This window comes from Uloborus diversus, chromosome 8 (assembly GCF_026930045.1).
Source record: "Uloborus diversus isolate 005 chromosome 8, Udiv.v.3.1, whole genome shotgun sequence".
NCBI lineage: Eukaryota > Metazoa > Arthropoda > Arachnida > Araneae > Uloboridae > Uloborus > Uloborus diversus.
The window spans coordinates 26995836-27010539 of NC_072738.1; the positions used below are offsets into that span (position 1 = coordinate 26995836).

The 14704-nt window shown below is 34.4% G+C and overlaps 1 protein-coding gene across 1 annotated transcript in view; it reads right to left on the bottom strand.

Moving 5' to 3' along the window:
• Positions 1 to 11679, bottom strand: part of LOC129227891 (beta-1,3-galactosyltransferase 5-like) — a 38627-nt gene extending 26948 nt beyond the window's left edge. The window contains exon 1 of the mRNA XM_054862510.1: positions 11596 to 11679. The gene's annotated coding sequence lies outside the window, so the exon portion shown is untranslated. The remainder of the gene's footprint in view (positions 1 to 11595) is intronic.
• Between the last annotated feature and the right edge of the window lie 3025 nt (positions 11680 to 14704).

Here is a 14704-nt window from a genome sequence, read left to right on the forward strand (position 1 = left end):
AATATTCACGTAAAAATTGAGAACGTAGCGGTTTCTGAGAAAGTGACTAAAAGGGAGTTTTTGTCTTTAACGCAATCAATTTTTGATCAATTGGGATTTTTGACACCAGTTTTATTACCAGCGAAGTTATTACTACAGGAAATTTGGGAGATGAAAGTGAACTGGGATACCCCTTTACCCCATAACACTAGAATTTTTTTTAAAAAGTGGTATAATCAACTGAAAATTCTGAATGATTTGCGAATACCGCGGCGTATAGGGTTCGGAGATCGAAGTACCTGGTCACTTCATATATTTTGTGATGCTAGCCAGCATGCATATGCAACTGTAATTTTTTTGAGGTCTGAGAGTGAAGCGGAAATATTTGTCAGATTTGTAGCGGTCAAGTCAAGAGTTGCTCCATTAAAAGGAATTACTATTCCGCGTCTAGAGCTTATGTCGTGTGTGTTAGGTGTGCGCCTTTCTAAATACGTGTCGGAAGCACTCACATTACATGTAGCGAAATATTTTTGGACAGATTCCAGCGCAGCATTATTTTGGATTCAAAGAAATGACGCGTGGGGAACTTTTGTGGGTAATCGGGTTAGAGAAATTTGCTCAGTTACAAATACAAATCAGTGGTCTCATATTCCAAGTCATTTAAACTTCGCAGATTTACCTTCACGCGGTTGTTTTCCTCTTCAGTTTTCTAAATCAGATTGGTGGCGTGGGCCTGTTTGGCTTAAAAGTTCTAAAAATTATTGGCCGAAATCTGAAGTTAAAGCAAGTGAAACTAATTTTTGCAGAACGCAAGAAAGACATATGTTTACATCTTAGTGCCGTTGTAGAAAGTGATAGAGTTAAATGGTACGAGAAGTTTTCTAAATTTTCAAAAATGATAAGAGTTTTAAATTGGGTAAAAAGATTCATTAAAAATTGTCAAAAAATAACGGTAATTCGAGAACCTTTCTTGCTAGATTCCGAAATAAAAGAATCTAAAATGGCGCTTCTTGCTTTTGTTCAGGCAGAAAGTTTTCCGGAAACGGGAGACTCTATCAGTGGCATTTTGACCATAAGAGATCAAAGTGGTTTAAGACGAGTAAGAACACGAATCGTCGAAAGAGAAGATTCCTATGAATTCCGGTATCCTATTTAGTTGCCATCTAAGCACTACATAGTGAACTGTTTAGTCAGAGACTATCACTTGAAATATGCACATGCTGGAACTCAAGCATTGACTGTTATAATGAAAGAATTCTGGATAATAGGTGCTAGACGCACTATCCGATTAATTGTTAAGAACTATGTTCGATGTAAAAGATTTACTGCAAAACCTCCAACTACTGGATCCATTCAGTTACCACTGGACAGAGTTCGTGATGCTTTCGCCTTTGTGGTCACCGGGATACATTTATGTGGTCCGCTTATTCTCCGGAATAAAATTAAGTAGTATTGTTTACGTGTGCGGTATACCGATGCGTACATTTAGAGTTGGTGTCATCCATAAGCACAGAGACCTTCATACAAGCACTTCGGCGTTTTATAGCCCGAAGAGGTCGTCCGTCTGTTGTGTACACCGACAATGGGACTAATTTTGTTGGAGCGTCAAGATTGTTGAGAAAAATAGATTGGAAAAAAGTGATATCGCTGGAAACGTTAAGCCCCATCACTTGGAATTTTATTCCGCCCACAGCTGCGTGGTGGGGCGGATGGTGGGAGCGACTAGTACGGTACCACTAAGGAATTATTAGTGCGAGTCTTGGGACAAGCATCCGTAACCTATGAGGAATTATTTACTCTTCTATCCGACGTGGAGTCAGTAATGAACTGTCGTCCTCTAACCTATGTTTCGAACGACACGGAGGATTTAACGCTTTTAACACCTTCTATGTTTATACAGGACATTAAATTTTCAGGTACCCCAGATTTGAACCTGTTAGATCGAGATAAACTTTTAGTCCGCCAACGTTTTTGCCAAGAGTTGCGGGAACAACTTCGAAGTCGTTTCCGCAAGGAGTACCTCGGACAATAGGGAAGTTGCAACCTATTAAATGTTCATATTTTGACTATTGGATATTGTTAATTGACCCTCAAAACTAAAAAAATTCACCATCGCCGAATTTTAAAACACCGTGATTGATTTTTAATGAATTTTTAAAAATCCACGCGGAAAAGTGCGCTCTTCTGAAACGTCACGAGCTTATGTCACAGGGCACTAATGGGCAACCATCCGCCGAAGATCTCTTGTTTTCGTACGGACATTTTGAACGCGCTGATATTTTTATTTTTTAGAAATTCAATAATCCTTTTGAACACACTATGGAGGCCGGATTCGTTAAAGCACAATCTAAATAATCTTCCTCAAGCAACATCAATGATGATATTCGAATATTTCCGAGAGGATGAGAGATTTAATGTTCCAGAAACGCGAGGAGTTAAGTGCGAGGAGATAAGCCTTTTACGTTTCGTCTTCGAAGCCAACTACAAGTTCTTCGGCTTCTCCCGTATCGGAAGAGCGCATGACGTCACTTCCTATGCCATTTGACGTCACAAGCGCTTGAACTTTAAAAATTAATTTAAAAAAAAACTACTTATCGTATCGCAAAAAATTTTTCACCTATGATGTTCATACATGTTACTCTATCATATAAAAATCAAATTGGAAAATCGAAAACTTCCCTATTAGTGCAGAGACATGGACAAACTCATTGTGCGCTGAAATTAGGGGACATTGTATTGGTCGGAAGCGAAAATCTCAAACGAATTAACCGGCCAATTGCGCGTATTCAGGAACTGTGTTCTGGAAGAGATGCACAGGTAAGAGTTGTTAAAGTAAAAACCCAAAACGGTACATTGGCGCGTCTTGTACGAAAATTGAACCCTTTAGAAGTGTGCTCCTGTTTTAAAAATAGCATTATTTAATTTTTGATTCAAGCAAATCAAAAAAGTGGGAGTGTTGTGAAACTGATCAGAAAAGAACTTTGAACTGTTTTCTATTTTTAATTATTCAATTCTTTTATTTATTTTGATTTATGCAAATTTTGATGTAAAGCAATTTATCTGGCAGGTGGCGCCAGATAAAATAATACCTTCTGTTGACAGGTCGTCGGCTGCTTTTTTGTATTTGCGGAAGCGCAACTCTGCGCGTTGTAGTGTGGATGGCAGACATCAATAAAGTTCGTATGTAGATATTTTGAGTTAGTTCTTGTACCTATGTGTTCAATCTCACAGATAAAAATATGGTCAGAATGAAAGCGAGGAGTCTCCTAACACGTGGTTTTAGTCTTTTTAAAATATTAATATATGTTTCAGTGCCATAAGATGCACTACTTTAATGTTAAAAATATAATTTAAAGTGTGTACCAGTATTTGGATATGAAAAATCCAGTTTGGAATTTAAATAGAAACTCACAAAATTTTATGCACTTTACTAGTGTTTCTATTTTATTACTATTTTATATTATTATTTTTATTAAATGAGTGGGGGGGGGCGGCACTTGTCAATATCGCCTATTAGGGCGGGAGAACTACTAGAGCCGGCCCTGCGAGGGACACCTGTACACAAATATTATTTCTCTTGTTTAAATGGGAATAGAAGAAAAAACTTCAACCGCCTTCTTTTTGAAGTCGTGATAATCATACATTCGAAATCAATTAGACATGCTTATGAACTCCTACGACATTCTCACTCGATCTCGTTACAGAGCACAGAACAGGTGCTTATTCATAAGGCAATATTATACGGTATCCTCTTAGGGTTGGGCTGGAGGTCGAAAGTGGGCAATAGCCTTTTGGGTGGCAGCAAGGAAAAGGCCGCAATTCAAAATCGATCAGTGCATGCTAAGAAAAGTAAATTTAAAACTGAGCTTTGTGTTGCATGATGACGATTGTGTGTTGAAAGTGAAGGCTCAGAAATGTAATATTTCAATCTCCATATTTAATAGTCTTATGTGTGACGAAAAAAGGCCCATGTTTTTTTCTTCCCATTGACAACGATTATCTTATTTGTAATCTTTTGTAATCAAAAAGGTCTTTACATGTACAGTGGACTCGCGCTACAAAGCAATTCGACTTACGCGTAATTGCTACAACGCGCGAGTATTTTACGAGTAACGATTAGAGCTCACACGAATTCCTCGCAAAAAAATAAGAATAAATAAAATAAAAAATAAATAACAAGAAGTTCTGTCTAGAACTAGACGAGCCTACTTTCCCGTATACCCATACTACTTTCTAGTACTTGATCAACATTCTCAAAAATAGCTACAATCGCAAATGTTTTCAAACATATTTTTAAAATAATACTTTAAGCTGATTTCTAGGAATAAAACATTCCTCACTCATCTAAAAAATTAGATGCGTAAAAAAAAAAAAAAAAAAAAAAAAAAAAAAAAAAAAAAAAAACCTGAACAAATAAAATAGCAGCAACTTTTAAACAAAGCAGCTAATACACTTTTTTCCATTAAAAAAATCTTTAACAGCTTTCAAAACGAGAATATAATAATTAAAATTAATAAGCTCATTAAAATAAATACATCATATCAAAAAAAAAAAAATCGTTTCTTTTTTCCCGGTTGCCAAAAACAGTTCTTCAAATGAATTAATGCACTTAGCAAAATAAATAAAAACAATAAAATGTCAACTTAAAGAAATAATTTTCATTGTCAAAAAAAATCGTCTGCGCATATCTTTATGTAGAAACATAAATGACTTCGAGTTTATTCGCCGAAACTTGAATACCTAAATTAAAACTTTAGCGTAAAAATAAAAACAAGTCAGATCAACAATAATTATTTCACAGCCAAAACCATAACTGCGGAGTCGGAGTCGGAGTCAATCTCCTTTTGGGGTAAAGAAGTCGGAGTCGAATATCTAAGAATCGGAGTCAGTCATTTGTCCTTCGTGTATAAATTTTTGCCAAAGCTACGAAGTCAGATTCAAAGTCGGGAAATCGGACTCCGAGTAATTTTCGGGCACAGGAGTCGGAGCCGGAGTCAGGTGCGCCAAAATTATCGGAGTCGGAGTCGGGAGTAGGTCGTCAAGAGCTATTTCCAACAAAGTTTATTTGAAGTAAATCCGCCTTCAAGTACGGAATCTACATTGACTTTCAGTTTCCCCGTAGGCGCTAATGTTAAAGGATTTGAACTGTTCAAAATTGAACGGAAAATTGTTCAAATCAAAAAGATATTTTATATACAAGTTTTTCATCAAAAGCTTTTTCCTACAAAGTTTGTTTGAAGCAAATTCGCCTCACAGTTCGCAATTGCCTTGAATTTCCCCGTAGGCGCTAATGTTAAGTTTTTTCGAACTGTTCAAAATTGAACAAAAAATACTTCAAATCAAAAAGTGAAATATGGGAATGAGGTGTCCTCGCCGAGATCTTTCGAACAAAAAAAAAGTTTGTTCGAATCGGACTATTCATTCGAAAGTTATTAGGGGGGGACAGACAGACAGACAGACAGACCGACAGACATTTTTCCCCATCTCAATACCCTACTTTCCAATTTTTAATTTTTCGATATTTATTTAATTATTTTGTTTATTTTTGACTTTTTTTTTGTTTTTCGCGATATTTTTAAGATGCATTAAGCCTTCTTTCATGCTTTTTTCTTCTTTTTCTGACTTTTACTGGGAAAGTAGGCTAAAAAATCACAAAAGGAAAAAAAATTTATATTAATTTGAATTTTTGGCATCTTGAATTCAAATTATGTTTTTCACAATCACGAGCGTTTGTGTACGAATGCGCGTATGTGTTTGTGTAGGCGCATGTGTGTGGGTGCGCGTGTGTGTGTGTGTGTGTGTGTGTGTGTGTGTGTGTAAGAGTGTGTGTTTGTGTCTGAGCGCAGGCATGAGTAGGCATGAGTGTAGGCGTTGTGTGTGTATGCGTGTGTGGGTAGGATATGGACGCAACCTGGAGACGGTTTTCGCCAGAGGAGCAGCATCGTGAGGCCGGTCGACGCGACGGTGGTGCTGCAGAGGGTGCTGGTGGGAAAATAAAATGATAGCACATCAAAACAGTCCAATAAGAACAACAAGCAATCGTGATTGCTCAAAAAAAAAAAAAAAAAAAGAAATTTTTCTAAAAATTCACTGAATAATTTTTTTACTACTCTTTTAATTTATTTTCTTCACTTTTATTTTTTTAATTGTTTTTGTTTGCGTTTAGTAGAGGGGCTATGGTAGAAAATATAGCCGGAAGCTGCATTTTGTGATAAAAGCATGAAACTTGGCAAGCATGTAGACAATGTCCTTACAAACATTTTTAGAAGGAGAGGCATTTCAAAATCCCCCCAAAGCCCGCTGGCGGCCATTTTTGGTCAAAAATACAAAACAACTTTTACTTTTTATTTTTATAAAAACACCAACTGTATCTTCTTTTGTGAGTTCTATTATGCTTACTAAAGAGTGAAAAGCCATCAAAATATGTCTTAACCTCCTAATTTTTATAATAATTTCAAAAACTTTGATTTTTTTAAACGAAACTTTAACTAACTAAAGTCTTTAACATTTCTGGAGTGGTTGTTTGAGAAATGTTTTTTAAAGCACTACGTTAAAGAAAATCAATTCATTTATAGTGGAACCCAATAATCCGAACTCCCGAAATCCGAAACACTAGAAAATCCGAACATATGTTTTAAAAATTACTGATAAAAACTGATTACAAAACTAAAAATAAAACCGGAAATAAAAATCATAAACACAGCTAGTAATTTTTTCAAAACTTGAAAAAAAAACATTTGAATTGTTATTTAAGAATGAATAAAATACCTTGATTAGTTAAAACGAAAACAATTTTCATTATCGGCAAAAAAAAAAAAAGGAGAGAGAGAGAACTTCAAACACTTTTTTTCGCAATTTTTTGGAAGTTTCACTCACATTCTGCTGTTTTATAAATCATATTTGCACTAGCAAAATGAGGGGAGAGACACGGATATTTTGTTCATAGAACTCCACAACTTAATTATTAAAAGCTTTGAAACAAATTTTAAGTTTTTTTCTTTTTTGATTAGACAATTTGAAACATTTGTTCAATGTCTTAAACGATGTAAGAAGACTAACATTAATTACTGCAATAAGAAGTTGAGTGCTATGTTAATAAAGCTAACAATATTGTTATTATAAATAAATTATTATTTATTGAAATATAACTCACTATTACGAAAACTACAACTTAAAACTGCAAAAAAATCTGAGTAAGTGATACGTAGTACAATGATTATACAGAAGGTAATTTAAAACGATTGAATTTACTAGTAATTTACACAGATACATAGCATTTTCCATTGCAATATTTACACATCGATGTGCAGATAAGTTAATTTTTGAAGCATCCACAAGTTATTTGAGAGCAGTTGTTTTTTACAGTTGCATGACATAAATTCGCTTTAAGCACTTGAAACTGCGGACAAACTCAAACAAACAAGAACGGAATGCATGTAGACAATGTCCTCACAAACATTAAACCCCAATCATGAATTTAAGTTCAGGCTTAATTTTTAAGCATAGTGCCTCATTGATATCTACCTTGATAAGCATTAAATATAAGTTGCCTAAGGGCTTCAGCTGTGGGTGATAACTTCATCATTCATCTTTGTTTGCTGGTGGAAAAACATTTTCTAGCTTTATTTACGGACGGAACTTACATGAAGACCAGTAGCAAAGACTCGCTAAGATATTTGAAATTTTTAATTAGGTATACTTTTTTTTGAAGTGGGAATAGGTATAAAAATGCACCAATCAAGATAGTCTTTCCATCTTTTCCACATCGTCACTTTTCCCCGACCTGTCCAAAAAGAGGTCATGTCACATCCTGAGAATGAGTTGAACCCTCTTTGAGCAACTGCTTTTTGCTGACCGAAATTGTGAGCAAAATCTTGGACTAGTATTAGTGAAAAGTGTTTTCCAGCAACAAATTTAAGCTCCATCTTCTTTCTCCCTTTTTTGTACCGCTCATGGAAGTATGATATAAGCCTAAAATGACAGCGGGGGCCAACAGTTCTTTTTCATATGCTTCTGTATCCTCTTTCTGCAACGTGTACGAAGATCCTACAATTAGCTTCCTCGTGATTTAATGGAGCTTGAGCTGTTGTATTCAATGAAAATCACTGTCGAATCATTAAGAGCAAAACAAGATGGTATAGGCAGTACAATCATGAAAAACAACTTTGTCTTCTTATCTGCATTCCAGAGGAAACTGATCCAGTTCTCAGGAAGCAAACCATTTTCTTCAAAAAAATATCTTTCTCCTATTCCTCTTACATGTCTTGCATCTGTATCCTGAATAGGCTTCAGATACTCCAACAAAAAAATTTCGATCCTAGGTCGTTTCATGTGAACAATGAAAGAACCATCATAGACAATAGCATCACAATGTATCTCTGCAGTTATTCTAAAAAAATTGGCATTCATCATTTTCATCTTCAGCAACCCTTCTCAACTCGTTTTCGTCTTCTCTCGAATAGTTTTCATCAGTAGGAATACTATTACTTAATTCATTGAGCAGGAATGTTAATGACTATAGACTTATTTCCCGTTCAAAGAGCTCCATTTTTTGAAATCGCTGGCGGGTGAGGTTGATTTTCATAGAAGAGAAATTCATCCAGGTTTAAATGTACAATATTGCAAATAATGAAAATGAATCCGCATCGAATTTTAATCTTTTCATTAAACAGACTTGCTGGTTTTTCTGTTACAATGAAAGACTAAAAAGGTTTTTTTTCTACCCGTGAATATGAAGTGACTTTTGAGTCACAATTCCTTTCTCTGTGAATTTGTTGTAACTGTTTTTTTTCCCAACTTGCCCAATATTCATGAGTTGCTCCATATATTTTTTGTCTACTGCTATATTCGTCTCTAATGAGAACAATTCTTTCGATGTTTCTAAAAAATGGATTTCCATGTTCAGCTATTTCTCTTCAAGGCCTGACTCATCAAGACCTTTCTTAACAGGCTTTGGAAACTTAACATTTCTTCATTGCGCATATACAGCGTTTCTTTAAACGAGTCGAGGTGCAACTTTTTCAAAATGTTTAACTAAATCGATAACTTTAAGACCAACCAACGTCCATCTTTTTGGATCTGACGCAGTTGGATCTGTGATAGACCAAGTACACCCCCGTTTCCTTTCACCACTGCATTGTTTTGCTTGTAAGCATGGTCCAATTTAATTACAGAAGACACGTTCATTGCCTTTTTTACAACAAACATTCCTTCTTCGATGCCTTTGTATACGCCTGGAAAGTTAGTGGATTAAAGAAGATCTTTTACGAAAACTGGTTACCATCGAGCATAGTTACTAAAAAGTATATGTACATCGTTTAGTATAGTGATAAAATGAGAAAAGAACACAGAATCAACTCCTTCAAAGTTTCAGTAATAAAGTTCGTTGAAAGCTATGATCTATTCAACATAAAAACTAAAAAAGCCCCAGCTTTAATACGGTACTCCAATATTTGAACATTGGGGGATGGTGCTCTCAGATTTTTAAGTTATAAAAACTTCTCTGTCAAAAGTGTCAACATTGCATCGATGTGAATCTTTTTGTAAGAAGTAGTTAGAGACATTTTATTTTACACTTCAGGTATGTTTTTTTCTCATAAAATGAGTAAAATCTTACTAGTGATCAATTGGGTAACGAAGAATTAACAACAGCAACAATAGTAATAATAGTAATAAGAAGAAGAAATTTAAAATATAAACTTTAAATTTCTTTCTATTAGAAATATGTAGTCTTGACATTAATTTTACCCATTTTTCTTCAAGTCATTCTCTTATACCCTTTGGAAATAGTTACGATTCTGCGTGCTCAGTCATAAAAAACGAGGTGCATCATGGCCGGATAATTGGACAGTTCGGGCAATTAGAGTTCGAATAACTGGAACCCTACTTTAATACAACCCTAATTAAATGTATCTTTAAATTCAGAAACCAGTAATTATGTTATGAGGGTGGAAAATTCACGTCTGATAATTTATAATTTAAAAATATCGATTTTTTTTAAAAAAAACCACTTTTTGTGAAGTTATTTCTCAAATTAGACGTTTAATGGAGCTTTAAACGGTAAAAAATATAATTAACATCTATGGAGTGATACAACCAATGATTTAAAAAATTATAGTTTTTTTTTTTTTTTTTAATCGCCATTTTCGGTTTTGGACCAAAAATGGCCGCTAGGGGGGTTTTGGGGAGGATTTTGGAATGCCTCCCCTTCCTAAAATATTTGTATATACAATGTCTATAAACATGCCAAGTTTCAAAATTTTATCACAAAATGCAGTTTCGTAGCCCCCCGACTATTTATACTACTCATTTGTTTATATATTTATTTTAAAGCGAATTCTGAGATGTACTATTTTCATCTTCGTAATAATTCTTAAATAATTAAGTGCTATTTCTGTCAAATTCATCAATGTGTAATTTTGTAATTTGTCTCTTGTTCAAAATGAGTATAATTTTACTTATTTAATATTGATAATCATTTTTAAAATTTAAAAAATAATAATATTGAAAAAGTATTAAATCAATATCACTTTAAAAACTATTTTGTTTTTATTTTACCCATTCTTGTTCTCATAAAAGTATAGCTAGAAATTCCTTTAAAACAGCTAATTTTTCTTTGAACAATTCCAACCAGATTTGGAAAGTTTTTTCTTTTTTTTATGTAAAATTCCGTTTTTCATATTTTCTTTCTTCTTGCAATTGCAAACTTTTAAATAGTTTTATTCAACTAAAATTATATGAGAAGATCATTTACAAACCAGAAAACTGTAAAAGTTAAACCATGATAAGGCAAGCATAAAAAAATAAGTAATGTTTGCAGTAAGGAAGGAGCAGTAAATGAGGTTTGCAGTGCTTACTTATAAATAGTAATTTTAAATACAACGTTATGTTAAAAAATTAAAATAAGCACAGAAGTGGAAAATTAAGATCATAGTGATAATAAATTCAATTGAATTTTATTGGTACGCATAAATTGTGAAGTAGTTTGACATGAGTTAAAGAATAATAATTCATAATCACCGTATCAAGGCTTTTTAAGTTAAATAATAATGTAAAACATATAGAAATAATTTTCAATAATAATTTGTTAATTGATACACTGGAAGCATGTGATTTTATTTATTTTTTTCAAATCATGGGAGCCCTTCTTTAAATATGTAAAAAAAATTAGCTGACCAAACTTTTTCGAGAATGTTCAAAATGTGTCAAAAGTCTAAACTTAAGAACCTTTTTTTTTCATTTTGGCAAAAAAAAAAAAAAAAAAAAAAAAAAAAAAAAAAAAAAAAAAACATTTTTTTTAAAACATAAAATCAATTCATTTCCTATTTAACCATTTTGACCACAAAACCTCGAATCTTAAAAATTTCTCAAACTTTGAGAGCAACAACTATTAAAAATTTTAAAGGCTATTTTTCTAACTTCTAACTGTAGACATTAAAGGGAAAAAATATAAATTATTAATTTAGCATTTTCAAGGCGTGTCATTTCAATTTCTTCACAAATCCATAAAATTGCACGGTGTACAAAAAATACTGACATACATCAAACTTTTTAGTATACTTTCCTTTAATTATCAAGCAAAATAACGTTAAAATATCAAAAATAATCACTTCTTACCTTTTCACAAAGGAACAATCTTTAGTTATTCCTTCCCCGGCAACTCTAACGGAAACGATACCAAAACTACAAGTGGATGTTTTCACTGCGGTGACTGCGCTGCTTCTGACAATAGCACCTGCGGCGGAAAACAATTGGACTGCTCGCTGACGAAACCCACTTGCCTTGATTTCGGCCGCGAAAGAACAAGAAAAAGAGTTTCGGCGGCTATTAGAAGGCTTCGGTTCTGCTTTGTCTTTTAATAAGGCAATTCCGAATCAGTTCTCTGTGTTTAGGATTGCGGGACACCGTCGTTTTGCATGTTTCGAAAGCCGTATCCAGAGAGGGGGGGGGGGGACTGGCCCGGGTCCCTCCGAAACCCAAGTGTTTTGTAACGTAAAACAGAAGAAAGTTTTTTTTTTACTTTCTTATTCCAGAAAAGAAAATAGCAAAGTTTTTTAAATTCTTAATTGTGTAACTAATAAACGAGTGAAAATTTGAAGAAATACAGAATAAGCAATTCTAGTTCTCATTAGCTACAAAGCATACTTGAAATTTAGACCCTTATTTGGCCTTCCTGCTGTCTTTCCGAATTCAATTCAGGGCCGTCCAAGGCCAAGGCAAGTAGATCTCCTGTCAGTTTGGTAGATTTCCCCTCCTCCCCCCCCCCTCCTCCCAAAAAAAACTCATATAAAACTTATACAACGCTGATTTTGGGACTCCCAGAGGTTCGGGCCCCTAATTTTCGATTAGGCTAGTATCTGATTACCATGATGTGCCTAATTCAGCTCTTTGATACATCTTGCGTAAAAAATGCAAAAATCACGTTTTTCGCGTTTTTGCAGCATATTTTTCAAGATACATTTTTGTGAACTCAACTATTGTTGTATGCATAATTTTTAAACGGTTTTGTTTGCTAATTTTTCTACACATTTTTGTGGTCTCAATTACCCTATATAAGAGATCAAAATACAGATTTTCACATCAATTTTTAATAAACTTTCTCGGGGGAGAAACTCTCAAACCCTCTGAAATTTTGGATATTGTACATCCCACTTAAAGGGCCACACTCCTGTTAACTTTCTCACTACAAGATGAATAAAATATACAATAAGAAATTAAAATTAAAATAAATTTAGCGGGAGCATTAAAAAACGAGACAAAGACGTGTATATTGTTACAAATCCTGTAAATAGTAATTATTGTAGTAACGTAACCTGTAAATAGTTTCCCGTAATGAATATACAACCCCTTTTCATTCGGCTAAAGTATACAATCCCCCTATTCTTTTTTTCTTATTTCATTCACTGATTTTATCAATGAAAGTGTAGTTGTAGAACGTTGTAGCATTTTCTGGAATCTTTGAGACATTTCTTTTCGGTGTGTATATAAACCGTTAGCGATGGATAAAAAGGGAGTTTCGATTGAGAATTTGTGCTGTGAGTGGATTAGCTCTGTTTATTGCGAGGCATTTCGCTGTGTTGTTTTCGTATTTGGAAGTAAATACGTGTGTAAACGTTGAGTTTACGGTGTTGAGTGATATTGGTTTAATTGCTGATGATTAATTTAGCAGTTGTTGACGCTCTTTCCTGTACATAGTGTAAATAAATTTCCTGTATTTTTAATCAAGAACTGTGTCATCCTTTCGAGAAAGTTGGAAGCCGCAGCGAATCCGTTACAATATGTATGTGTGTGCATTATAGGGCAATGCGAAAACGGGCCCCTCCGGTTATTCTGGATACTAAAATTCTAGATACGGTCTTACATGTTTCGGCATCGTACATTTTCTTTGGATTTTTCAATTTGGGGGAAGGAGGATTTCGGGGATTTTTTTCGTTCAGATGTTGAAAGAAAAAGTGTATTTTCTTAGAAACAAGTTTCAAATTTTTTCTTGAAAACGAACTCAGATTGGTTAATACTGGTATGCCGCATAAATAAACTATTTTATGGTATAGTACGCGATTATTATAACAATCCTCATACATATAATTGCGAATTCACTTATCGAGTAACGCTCCTGACGTCCCCAACAATAAAACTAGCACCACGGCATTGATAATCTTTTTTTTTTTTTGGTAATGTTTGACATTCAGGGATATATGCTTTATTTTCACAAGGCTGAACTGGATCCGGTAACGTAACTGTTTTACTGGTAAGACTGTCATTTTAGGTTTTTAGGATAACAAAAAAACGAAAAACGGGTCAACAATGAACGCTATTTACTGGAGTTTAGGGTTAATCCACAGGAGTTAGGGTTAAAATTTCAAGTATCACAATATCATCAAACAGGCAATTGCTTCGTTCAAATGTAGGTACAGTTTCTACCCGTCATACCTTGAAGGGCAATTTTCTAATTCTCTCCATACATCAAAAACGAGAGAGAAAAAAACGTCAATGAAACTGCGAGACTCTTTCTGTGAATGTGTGAGTCTAACGAACATTTAATGCAAATACACAACTTTTCCCACCACACTGCTGCGCGGGGGCTACCTTGTAGTGCGCTCCCCTAGCACTGCCAGGCCTGCAGCAGGCCTGGATCTACGTACCCGCATCGAGGCCCACGTCTTTGACGGGCCTCGGCCCAAGAAACCAAAATAATTATAATAATGATAATAATAAATAAATAAATAAATTGTTAAAAAAACTATACTCAATTTTTAACAATTGAAAATATTTTTGAAATATTTTCGTAAAACTGTAACGAAAATTGAAACTCAACACATATTACTTAAGCACATAAGCGAGGGGGAGGGCAATCTAAAAATAAGAGAGATTTGTTTTCTTGCTGACATAACTTATAAATAAAATGAGTTTCCGAAAATCAGAATAAGAAAAAAACCCACGCTATTCAGAAGCGTTTAAACAAGTACCGTAAACGCTGGCTACTTTGGCCCTAGGGTCCTTCTTAGGCCCAAATGGAGAAAAAGATACAACGTCCTCTGTCAAATTTCAGGGCGCAATTGTTTCAATATATTTTGACAGATTACACTAGGGAGCATCCCCAAGCACTCACTTATGTATACCAAGCAGTTCTATAGCTCACTGTAAAAAAATTCCGAAACGTTCCTGAGTGTTTCCTTGTAACGTTTCGGGATTTCAATTGTTTTTATCCACTTCCTGGAAATATCAA